The sequence below is a fragment of the Coregonus lavaretus genome, assembly GCF_964263955.1.
Source record: "Coregonus lavaretus genome assembly, chromosome: 24".
NCBI classification, from domain to species: domain Eukaryota; kingdom Metazoa; phylum Chordata; class Actinopteri; order Salmoniformes; family Salmonidae; genus Coregonus; species Coregonus lavaretus.
Window position 1 is genome coordinate 30,172,874 of NC_140011.1, and position 13,056 is coordinate 30,185,929.

General features: G+C 42.9%; 1 protein-coding gene across 2 annotated transcripts in view; it reads right to left on the bottom strand.

Moving 5' to 3' along the window:
• The window catches only part of LOC311100139 (guanine nucleotide-binding protein G(z) subunit alpha), a 55,294-nt gene that overhangs the window by 13,706 nt on the left and 28,532 nt on the right, over positions 1-13,056 (bottom strand). The window lies entirely within an intron of this gene.

The following is a 13,056-nucleotide window of genomic DNA, read 5'->3' on the forward strand; positions in this document are numbered from 1 at the left end:
TGTGTGTCCACTAAAAGGCATGTTGAGGACACAGCACACGTTCTCTTGGTCAAAGCCCTGACCTGTATCTCGGAACCCCAGCTGTGTTGCCATACTGTCCCTCTCTGTGCTCACTTCCTCTTTGCTGTTTCTAACAGGCCTTTCTCCCATCTATCTCCCCATGCAGCCCTGTGTTACAATAGACCCATTCAGAGCTGAGTCACACGCAAGCAATCACACACACACAAACACATGCATACACACGCATGCACACACATACATACATGGATACACACACGTGCATACACACACACACATCCACACACACACGCATTCACACACACAAAAGCAAACACAAATGGTATCCAGGGTGTGAAACGGAAACAGATGCAAGATTAATGTCTCTCCCCCAAGCCACTCTCCTCTCCCCTCCCTTCTCCCCTGGCCTCTACCCTCCCTTCTCCCCTGGCCTCTTCCCTCCCCTCTCCCCTGGCCTCTCCCCTCCCCTCTCCCCTGGCCTCTACCCTCCCTTCTCCCCTGGCCTCTTCCCTCCCATCTCCCCTGGCCTCTCCCCTCCCATCTCCCCTGGCCTCTACCCTCCCTTCTCTGTCTACCTAAGGCTTGGTAAACTGATATCAGGTGTACTGTTTATTTACTATCACAGTGGTAAATAACTGACTCAAGTCGACAGGTGCCCCTCACTCTTTCATTCCACTTCAAAGCCTGATCTCTGCCTCAACCTCCAGTTTGTGATCCTACAGGTGCACGGTTCATAAAAACAGTCAATTCTCTCAGCTTTGGACATCTAGCCTACAACAGAAAACAAACAGATTGCCTTCAAAAATACTGTCTACAAAAATGCTGAAAACATTTGCACCATTTTTATGGATTATTAACATTTGCTTACATCATGTAGTTATTGTGTGAATACACTGCATGTAATGTGTTGAAATACTGCACATATATTACAGTGAATGCGCTGTATTCAGCGCTCGGACAAGTTGAGAGTGCGCTAACGCCCGTGGGACTCTGTGATAAATAGATGCACATTGTGACAGGACAGGCTGTATGCTATTGGCTGTGTAACAAATGTGAAATCACGCTGTGGCCTAGTTTTGTTGGCCAGACTATACTCCTCGGACGTGTCACAGAGCGAGAGAGAAAGAGAGACCGCATTTCCCAAAGCTGTCAGTCAGTGAGGTCCACTCTTGGAAGACTGTCTGACACAGCAGAACAAAGACACAACAAAGCATCACACAACGCAAACAGAAAGGATAGTATTGTTCTTCTGCTTCAGGCACCTGATTGCCCCAGCTCTCAAAATGGCAGAGCCAGCCAAACCGGTTAGAAAGCTGCACATCACTGATTTTTCAGAGGCCATAAAAGGAGTTATTACAAAAAATGGTGCAAGAGCTCATTTCAACGTGCAATTTCAGCGTTCTAGTTGCCGTACTGCATTGTCTGAGGTAATGCCTCTTTAGATAACTGGGCACTGGGTGGCAGGTAGCCTAGCGGTTAGAGTGTTGGGCCAGTAACTGAAAGTTTGCTGGTTCGAATCTCAGAGCTGACTATTTAAAAAATATGTCGATGTGCCCTTGAGCAAGGCACTTAACCCTAATTGCTCCTGTAAGTCGCTCTGGATAAGAGCATCTGCTAAATGACTAAAACATTTTTTTAAATAACTGCTGAGGAGGTGGTGTGATGTGTATTTCTTCATGATAATGCAACAATATCCCCACATTGTGAATGATATTACCCATGTCCCTCTCTGAATGTACAGACTGTCATACACTTGAAGGGTGGGTTTATTTGTTCAGTTCATTTCTAAACGGTAAAATAGATATGTATGAAAATACCCTCAAATAAAAGGTGACATTGTTCAGTTGACCAGTTAATGGTACATGTAGGCCACTGACTTGATCGCATGACAAAGTATGCATTATGCTAATGTGAATGCATAAACCCCAGGGGAAAGATTAGGCACGATGTCGGTCGGCAGGCTTCCATTCTAAACATGCAGCTAGTCTGGTATAATGGGCACACTGGAGCGCCTCTTCTGCTTACGGAACTACAAAACTGCTTTCTGATAAACAGATACGCACTTTTGCTCGCAAGGCATGTGTTAAGTGTTAGTATGACTTCACAAACATGATTTCAGTCAAGTACAATAGCCTACCCTTTTGAGTCCATATGAAACCGTACTATTTGAAACTGTATAACTGGATGCACTTCAAACCCTATTACCTAGAGCACACGTCACCAGTTCACTGAATCAAGGACAATAGTTGTGATGTGGAAAATAATGGCGTTGTGTGCTGTAGTGAGGGTGTGTCCCTTTAAGAATAAGAGAGAGGAGGGAGAGGGCGTGCTGAAGGGGCCGTGGAGAGAGGCCAGGCCAGACTCATGTTTAATGGTGGGCACTGAGGTAATGTGATAGTCAGGGTGAGACCAGTTCTGTCACTCTCTCGCCTCTCCTTCACCACTCATTGCACATGGCACAATGGCTCCCTCTCCCTGAGCTCACCTCGTAGTTTGAATTCACTGTGCCGCAAATAATGACAATATCTAATCATTATTAGAAATGAGCACGTACTGTACTGTAGTCACAGTCTGTCACTGTTGTATAATGGGCAATTTCTGTCATGATAGCGGAAAGCACCAATTTGCCATCAGATATAGGTCAATCATATTAGATTGGGAGGTGATGTTAATCCTCGAACAATTGGGTAATCTAAGATTCCTGGTTAACAGACATAATGCATGCACATGACAATATTATCTCCTCGTAGGCATGCATGTACAATTTGTTCAAATGTACAGATACAGTGCCTTCGGAAAGTATTCAGACCCCTTGACTTTTTCCACATTTTGTTACGTTACAGGCTTATTCTAAAATGGATTTAAAAAGAAGAATCCTCAGCAATCTGCACACAATACCCCATAATGACAAAGCAAAAACTGTTTTTTTAGAAATTTTGCAAATTTATAAAAATACAGAAATACAGAAATACCTTATTTACATAAGTATTCAGACCCATTGCTATGAGACTCGAAATTGAGCTCAGGTGCATCCTGTTTCCATTGATCATCCTTGAGATGTTTCTACAACTTGATTGGAGTCCACCTGTGGTCAATTTAATTGATTGGACATTATTCTATATTAGGTTCCACAGTTGACAGTGCATGTCAGACCAAAAACCAAGCCATGAGGATTGTCCATAGAGCTCCGAGACAGGACTGTGTCAAGGCACAGATTTCCATTTCCATTTCCATTTCCGTCATTTAGCAGACGCTCTTATCCAGAGCGACTTACAGTTAGTGAGTGCATACATTTTTTTGTTTTTGGGGGAAGGGTACCAAAAAATGTCTGCAGCATTGAAGGTCCCCAAGAACACAGTGGCCTCCATCATTCTTAAATAGAAGAAGTTTGGAACCACCAAGACTCTTCCTAGAGGTGGCCGCCCGGCCAAACTGAGCAATCGGGGGAGAAGGGCCTTGGTCAGGGAGGTGACCAAGAACCCGATGGTCACTCTAACAGAGCTCTAGAGTTCCTCTGTGTAGATGGGAGAACCTTCCAGAAGGACAACCATCTCTGCAGCACTCCACCAATCAGGCCTTTATGGTAGAGTGGCCAGCCAGAAGCCACTCCTCAGTAAAAGGCACATGACAACCCGCTTGAAGTTTGCCAAAAGGCATCTAAAGACTCTCAGACCATGAGAAACAAGATTCTCTGGTCTGATGAAACCAAGATTGAACTCTTTGGCCTGAATGCCAAGCGTCACGTCTGGAGGAAACCTGGCACCATCCCTACGGTGAAGCATGGTGGTGTAAGCATCATGCTGTGTGGGTGTTTTTCAGCGGCAGGTACTGGGAGACTAGTCAGGATCGAGGCAAAGATGAACAGAGCAAAGTACAGCGAGATCCTTGATGAAAACCTGCTCCAGGGCCCTCAGGACCTTAGACTGGGGTGAACGTTCACCTTCCAACAGGACAACAACCCTAAACACACAGCCAAGACAACGCAGGAGCGGCTTCGGGACAAGTCTCTGAATGTCCTTATGTGGTCCAGCCAGAGCCCGGACATCTCTGGAGAGACCTGAAAATAGCTGTGCAGCAACACTCCCCATCCAACCTGACAGTTTGAGAGGATCTGCAGAAAACTCCCCAAATACAGGTATGCCAAGCTTCATACCCAAGAAGATTGTAATCGATGCCAAAGGTGCTTCAATAAAGTACTGAGTAAAGTAATATTTTTTTTATAAAGTAGCAAAAATGTATAAAAACCTGTTTTTGCTTTGTCATTATGGGGTATTGTGTGTAGATTGATGAGGGGAAAAAACATTTAATCAATTTTAGAATAAGGCTGTAACCTAACAAAATGTGGAAAAAGTGAAGGGGTCTGAATACTTTCCGAAGGCACTGTTTACAGTGCTGTGAAAAAGTATTTGCCCCCTTTCTTAATTTGACCACTTTCTCAGAACAGGAAAATAAACCTGCAGCAACAGGAAATGTGAATTATTAAGTAGATTATAATAAATATAAATGTTTGTAGGGGTTGATACATTTTTGGTTAGGATCAAGTCTGACATTTGAAAGTGGAATTAAATCAAACTTTAGGAGCCTTTTTAAACCTCTAATATACTACAAATGCAAATTCTCTGCGACAACAGAGTGATCAAATTAAAATAGTACATATGTACATATTGTGTAAAACCCATACATGCATGACATTGCATCAGCATGTGTACGTGTTCAAATCAACACTCGAGGCAAAATATGTCTGATTGGTGTGTTGCCAGTGTTTTTCGATTCATTTGGCATGTGAATTCTTAGTTTGTTTTAGTCTGTTTAATGCCTAATCTACGGCGCTTCGTTTTGGGTTAGCGATTGGATTTGTGTTTTCATCGTACCACTCACCCTTAGTTACAAGCTCGCATCGTGGTTAGCCCCTGTGGCTGGGACCACTCCAACCTGACCTGAGCTTGGATCCTACTGGCTAGCAGGCCAAATGCGATAGGTGCGAGATGATTTCCATGCAAGAGGAGAGAGAAAGGGTGAAACTGATCGATGGATGGGGGTTTGTCTGCCCTAAATGCATCACCATCAAGCAGCTTCGGAAAGAGATTCTCTGGTTGTTAGCTCAGCTGTGACAAAAGCAGGACCTGCTTTCAAACTTCACTGACCTAGCTGCATCCCAAGCAAATCGCATCTTGGTCTTGAGTGCCTCCTACAGCCAGGGTGCCAATGAGTCGTGCAGCGCTGATCTGTTCCACTCCACCGGGCAGATGGTAAACTCAACTCCGCTGCCCAGGGGAGAGACTGGTCACTACCCAGGCTTCGGAAGTCGGGAGGGAGGCAGTCTGGTCGGCCTCCATCTATCCTGGAAGATCTGATCCGGCTATCAAACAGATTTACCCCAGTGGAGGTGGACCTACCGGCCCTGGGAGTTGGCTCTGATCCTGGGAATTTACCAACAGCCGGCAGCCGGCCAGTGGCTACAACCCCTGTCCATAACACCAGCCTACCACGCCTCCCAATGCCATCCACTGCTGCAGGTGTGGGAAGTCAGGCTAGCCTACAGTGGCTTGCGAAAGTATTCACCCCCCTTGGCATTTTTCCTATTTTGTTGCCTTACAACCTGGAATTAAAATTGATTTTGGGGGGGTTTGTATAATTTGATTTACACAACATGCCTACCACTTTGAAGATGCAAAATATTTTTTGGTCGTTAAACAAACAAGAAATAAGACAAAAAAGCAGAACTTGAGCGTGCATAACTATTCACCCCGCCCAAAGTCAATACTTTGTAGAGCCACCTTTTGCAGCAATTACAGCTGCAAGTCTCTTGGGGTATGTCTCTATAAGCTTGGCACAAAACTGCTCCAGCTCCTTCAAATTGGATGGGTTCCACTGGTGTACAGCAATCTTTAAGTCATACCACAGATTCTCAATTGGATTGAGGTCTGGGCTTTGACTAGGCCATTCCAAGACATTTAAATGTTTCCCCTTAAACCACTCGAGTGTTGCTTTAGCAGTATGCTTAGAGTCATTGTCCTGCTGGAAGGTGAACCTCCGTCCCGGTCTCAAATCTCTGGAAGACTGAAACAGGTTTCCCTCAAGAATTTCCCTGTATTTAGCGCCATCCATCATTCCTTCAATTCTGACCAGTTTCCCAGTCCCTGCAGACAAAAAACATCACCACAGCATGATGCTGCCACCACCATGCTTCACAGTGGGTATGGTGTTCTCGAGGTGTTGGGTTTGCGCCAGACATAGCGTTTTCCTTGATGGACAATTTTTTTTTCTTCTCATCTGACCAGAGTACCTTCTTCCATATGTTTGGGGAGTCTCCCACATGCCTTTTGGCGAACACCAAACGTGTTTGCTTCTTTTTTTCTCTAAGCAATGGCTTTTTTCTGGCCATTCTTCAGTAAAGCCCAGCTCTGTGGAGTGTATGGCTTAAAGTGATCCTATGGACAGATACTCCAATCTCCGCTGTGGAGCTTTGCAGCTCCTTCAGGGTTATCTTTGGTCTCTTTGCTGCCTCTCTGATTAATGCCCTCCTTGCCTGGTCCATGAGATTTGGTGGACGGCCCTCTCTTGGCAGGTTTGTTGTGGTGCCATATTCTTTCAATTTTTTTATGGTGCTCCTTGGGATGTTCAAAGTTTCTGATATTTTTTTATAACCCAACCCTGATCTATACTTCTCCACAACTTTGTCCCTGACCTGTTTGGAGAGCTCCTTGGTCTTCATGGTGCCGCTTGCTTGGTGGTGCCCCTTGCTTAGTGGTGTTGCAGACTCTGGGGCCTTTCAGAACAGGTGTGTATATATATACTGAGATCATGTGACACTTAGATTGCACACAGGTGGACTTTATTTAACTAATTATGTGACTTCTGAAGGTAATTGGTTGCACCAGATCTTATTTAGGGGCTTCATAGCAAAGGGGGTGAATACATATGCACGTACCACTTTTCCGTAATTAATTTTTTTGAATTTCTTGAAACAAGTTATTTTTTTCATTTCACTTCAACAATTTGGACTATTTTGTGTATGTCCATTACATTTAAATGACAGGTTGTAATGCAACAAAATAGGAAAAACGCCAAGGGGGTTGAATACTTTTGCAAGGCACTGTAAATATCTGGACATCTGGATTGATGAAAAGCTATCTTTCAAAAAGCATGTTGATGAGTTAGTTAAGAAATTCAGAATAAAAATTGGCTTATTTTATAGGAATCGGTCATGCCTTTCATTAAACAGCAGAAAACAAATAATTCAATCAACATTCATTCCGGTTATAGACTATAGCGATATTGTCTATATGAATGCAGCTACTAATAGGGATCCTAATAAATCAAATAAAATCGAATACATTCTGTATCAGAAAGTAGGCTGGCCCTCTTTGAAGTCTATTTTTGTTTATAAAGCCCTCCTGCATAAACTTCCGCCGAACCTTACTTCATTGTTAACTTACAGACGTACGAGATACCAGACCCGAGCTGTGTTCGAATACCCATACTAACATACTGTATACTACATAGTTAATGAGTATATACTATTAGTTCATTTTTGTATACTGTAAACAAACAGTATCCTTTCAGTTGAGTGTACTAGCGCTACGCCTGTTTACCGGAAGTTGATGCTGTTGCTATGCAACCTCTTGCTAGCTTGTTAGTATAACAAATTACTAGCTAGACATCTTACGAAGGGTGTGTTCGTAAATTCAATCTGGAGTGCCAGAGTGCGCTCTGGGCATTCGTAAATTTAGAGCGTTGTCAGATTGTCAGTTCGTAAATTCAGAGCGTTTCGCTCTCGGAGCGTTCAGAGCGCACACTGGACGCTCTGGCCGAGGAGTAGGGTTGATCCGAGCGTTCTGACCTCACAAAGGCAGTCAAGCACCCAAGCTAACGGGCTAACGTTGGCTAGCTTGCTAGCTACTTCCAGATACAAATGAGAGAACACCTTACTCTGACCATTCTACTCACCCTAGCAGAGATCGTTAGGCTGTTTTAATCCAGAGCATTGGTGACTGTAACTGTGCTGCTGGCAACAATTTAATTATGATTTTTTGCCAACGTTTACTGACACCTGCCATATTCAACAGGTGTTGAGCGTTCGTAAATTCATCAGTTATTCTCACGAATTTACGAACGTACCGAATTAACAATGTCCATTGAGAACACACAACGACTGTACCACTTAGCTAAGCTAAGAATGACGTGAATAATCAAGTCAATAAACGTTGGGTAGTTAGTTAGATAGCACATAGTTAATATACTGACAAGTTCGACGTATTAGTAGCCAACTAACGTTAGGTAGCTAGCTAAAATACCGGTACATACTGCTGTAATGATATGCTATGCGGTTCGTAAGGATAGCGTAGCTAACAAATTGTCAGCCAATTGTCAACCCACTAAAAAAAAAATACAAATTGTCAGCCAACTTATTTGAAAAGTCATTACTTTATTACATTGCTCAACATTTTCTTAGCATTTGTCATAATTATTTAAAGCAATGAATTTGTATCCACTCTCGTTGGACTTGGGCTGCATATTTTCCACCATTTTCTTCAAATCTGTAACAGTTGTAAAGCCACGCTCATTTCTGAAAGAATTGCATTATGGGCCCTAAAAGCACGGAAATAGTGTCCACTGATTGTATACTTCTTATTTTGGGTAATGTAGTACGACATCCGGGAACTTTTGGCATACTAACTATATCCATACTATGACCAATAAGCATACTACATACTCAATTTAGGTCACAAATAGTACCGTTAGTGGGTTAGTATGAGTATTCGAACACAGCTCCGGTCTCAGGGGAGGCTAACTCTGGAGATTACTATTAAGGTCCTTTTTACTGAAGAATGTTTGTTTTCTATGATTGTGTTTTGCTTTTCATGTATTGCTGTTAATATTGATGTGTATAATGTGTATTGATGTGTATTGATGTTTATACAGGGCTCATCTGTAAACGAGACCTTGGGCTTAGCATGACACTTTTTTTTTTTTATGGAAATGGGAAAATATTGTATACGATATTCTTGAAGCAATTGCATTATTTGTGTTCCATGTCCTAATGTACAGTCAATCCACACATGACCATTTCTGAATGACCATCTTTTTCTCACTCTTTTTCACATGTAGTATGGACATTGTCTTTTTTTATTATACAATAACGAGGACTCTAAAAGAGGCTGCAAAGGGGTCAGTCTGCTAGCTTACCTTTATCCAATTGGCTGGGCCGAATTAAATAGAGGTTGTAGAGCAAGACAATGAAAACAAAAGCCAGACTTGAAGCACAAGCAGGTGCTATTTTTGTGCTAGTGTCATGTTTAGTGATTGCTAGACACAGGAGTAATGTTTTTGCTCAGGTCATTATGTTATAAAAATGAAGGAGGCACAGTGGAGAGTGTGATGAGTATTGAAAAAGGTGGGGGTTTTGTTAAGTACCAATAGTTTATAAATGAGTTGTACAGGTGTGTGTGTTTATGTTTTTAGGAGGACAGTTTTGTATTTCAAGAGAGATCATGTTAGGTGTTTAAGGTAGAGCAAACATACTGTACTGTCCATTATCCAATGGTTTCTGAGACAACAGCCAGGATCATATGTGTTGAAATATACTGTACATAGTAGTAGAAATAAGTAAGTAGAAATACTGGCATACAGGAGTGCCGTTTTAAAATTCAGAAATACATCTATAGATATGGTGTTTTAAATATGCTAAACTGTAGACAGCAGTCCTGGGCAGTTTTATCTCTATGGTCCTGAGTGCATGCAGCATGCAGCCTCAGGACCAGGGTTACCAGGCCTACCTAGTATGCCCCCACTTCATCTCTCCTGCCACTGAACAGGCCTGGCTTTGTGAAATAAATAGATTGTTATGGAAGTCCTGACAAAAAGCGCAATGGCATCTCTGTCTTATTAATGAATGCCGTTGTTACGTAAAGCAGCTCGCCAGCAGTTACGTTCTGCAATATGCCCCATTCCCCTTTCACTCATGTCTACACTTACGCATGCCCCCCTCTCCCCCTCAGACACGCATTCCCCCTCACGACGCATACCCTCCTCTTGCCCTCACAACACATACCCGCCTCTCCCCCTCACGACATATACCCCCCTCTCCCCCTCACACACGCATAACACATGCACAAACACTCACACCCCAGGCTTCTTCCCAACAATCAGTCACTGGTTACTTTACACTTTACATCGCGCTGAGGTTACCTCCCCTCCTCTCTTCCCTCTCCCTCTCATTTCTCTCTCTCTCGCCCATTTCTCGCTTTCTCTATCCCCCCGTCTCTCTTTCTCTCTCACTTACTCTCCCTTCTCTCTCTATCTCTCCCCCTCTTTCTCCCATCTCGCTCTCTCTCCGCCAACGGTCCTCCATGAACCCAACTCCACTCAGACTGTAAAACTCTGTGAAATAGCACATGGATCATTTTGCACAATGCTTTTAATGTTCCATTTACCAATTGGTCCATGGCAGTGCAAGGACAGTGGTTTGGGAGAGAGGGAGCATAGAGGGTTTACTCCCTGCCGGAGGCTGGGGTTCCTGTGGTGGCAGACTTGGGGTACTGAGGACACCAGACTCACTGATAGGTCAGTTACAGTTAGTTACCCTCCCTGACCTGGCTCCCCTGGTAGACATGGAGACAATTGAGCTGTGCGACACATTTGCCTATAGCGTATTCAACCATAATGAGAAAAGCAGTGCAACCTAAATAGGTTGTGAGTAGGCTTGCGTGTGGTGCCAGGCTTGGCTTGGTGAACAAGATTATGGTAAAGAAAGGTGGGAGTGAAAGAAGAGCTGACCTGATGGGACTCCTGATCACTTACACCGATCAATGGTGTGCATGAGGCTGTCCAAACTGTCTTCATCTGGCTTTGGCATTCATACAGCTGCATGTGGATCTGTTAGCCAATGACCCTGGTGCAGTTGTACTAAGAAATTAGATCCATGCAGCTTGACATGTAATTTTACCTCTTCATCTTTGTCGTTATCGCCAAACTAAAAGTAGGATGCCAATCAGGTTGTTTTAATATTGAATTAAAGTGATTGAACTAGACCACCTTAAAAGCAATAAATGTTGAGAGTCAAAATCATAGAATCTTTCTTTCTCTTAGGCTACCAAGAAACCAGAGGAGCCTGGTGGGAGGAGCTAAGTGGAGGTCTCATTGTAATGGCTGGAATGGAATAATAGAACAGAGTCAAACAGGTGGTTTCCATATGTTTGATGTGTTTGATACCGTTCCATTTATTCCATTCCAACCATTACAATGAGCCCGTTCTCCTACAGCTCCTCCCACCAGCCTCCTCTGCAAGAAACTCAAGGATCTGTCTTTGAGTGGACTAAATCTGGACCTAATATTCCTGTGAATTCTAGCTGTTTGGATAGAAGGGTTGCAGGTGAACGTGTCAATAGACAGACAAGGACAAGGCTTGCCAGCCTTGTGACCAACCAACTGATCAGTGAAACCATTGTCAACAAACTAGTAATGCAATAAAAATTGTAAATCAAAACATTTACCATGAGATGGTTCTGGGCCTAAATCATTTATTTAGCCAACACAGGCCTTTTGTTCTAATAAATCAGTTAGTGAACAATGGGATGAGGCCTTGCAATAATACTGATGCACATATGTGTTGTTCATTTCCTTTGAAAAAGCAGGGCTCTGGAATTTCCTGTTCTGTAGAAAATTACAAATGTGGATTGAAGACACGAGTTTTCAATCTTTCTCGCACCAAGCTAGGAATTCCGAGGTGCACTGTGACGTCTGACTTGTTGATGGGGTACACATGACTTAAATCAGCCATTTAATTGTTACTGAGAACTTAGGTCAAAGCAAAGTACTCTGGGACCGGGAGGCAGAGGAAGAGAAATATAAAGTTTAGAGAAGGACAGATGGCAAGAGAGACAGAGAGGGAGTGGCTGAGGAGGGGTAAAGTTAGTAGCACTTAATGTAGCACTTATCTTAATAGGAGTGTTTACTATAGTTATTTAGTGACGCATGTATGACATAGAATGGCAAATATTTACAATAATTTAACAATCCAAAAACTCACTCCTCCCACACCTATCTAAAGTACAGTCTCTGTTCACTCAACTAGCTAACTTGCTTGCCAAATTACCATTAAGAAGTTAACCTATTACTTACACAAATGCAATTGAAAAATCCCACTAACCTTGCCAGACAGTAAGCAGTGGTCTTAGTTATAGAGCCTGGGTGGGGGAAAACCCATTTTCAGTGGACCAGTGGGTGGTCACTATTTGTGTTTAAAGGTCCAAAAGGTCTGGATTATTAACAGCATAATGCTGCTAAGAATCATATTTAACAGTTGAAGGGTTAACCTACAGTTTAATAACAGATAGGAACTGTAAATCAGTGTTTAATAGTAGAAGTGCTGGATCCCAGGAACTGAGAGTGAGCTAAACTGAAGTAGCTATAAGAAAACAATTCATAGTTACAAAACTGGCATTTTAGATAATGACTAACAAACTGATTCAGAGTAAAAAGTACTGAGATTGACATTGTGGGGGAAACTTTCGATGATAAACTGAGGCAGCGAGCGTGACATGGCTGATACTGGAACACTGAGAAATCACTGTAATTATTAATGCATCGCCTGCATTGTGCTGCAAAATGCATTAACTGGAGATGATTGATTTACAGTATTTGGTTAAGAACTAGTGGAGGAATGACCCATGACCAGCATAGACGTTCCGAGGCGTGAATCAATTTGAGGGTTTCATTAGTGTTGTATTGTGTTATAATTCAACGTGTATTGAATTTGATCCAATAGATAGGAAATGTTCACCCAAGAATGTGTTAAAATAGAGCTTTAAACTGAGGCAAAACATGCATATTAAAACGCACATACCAGCAGGCTACGCTACGGTCTAAAAACTCAGACCACAACCAGAAAGTCGATATAATATCCCTCAGGCAGCAGAGAAACAGATCATTGTAAATCCACTACAGCCCTCCATCACAAACAGACAGCACAATGTCCTCCTGCCTCTGAAAATGATGACTGGCTTCGTATGTTGAATAAACGTGGACATTTAGTGA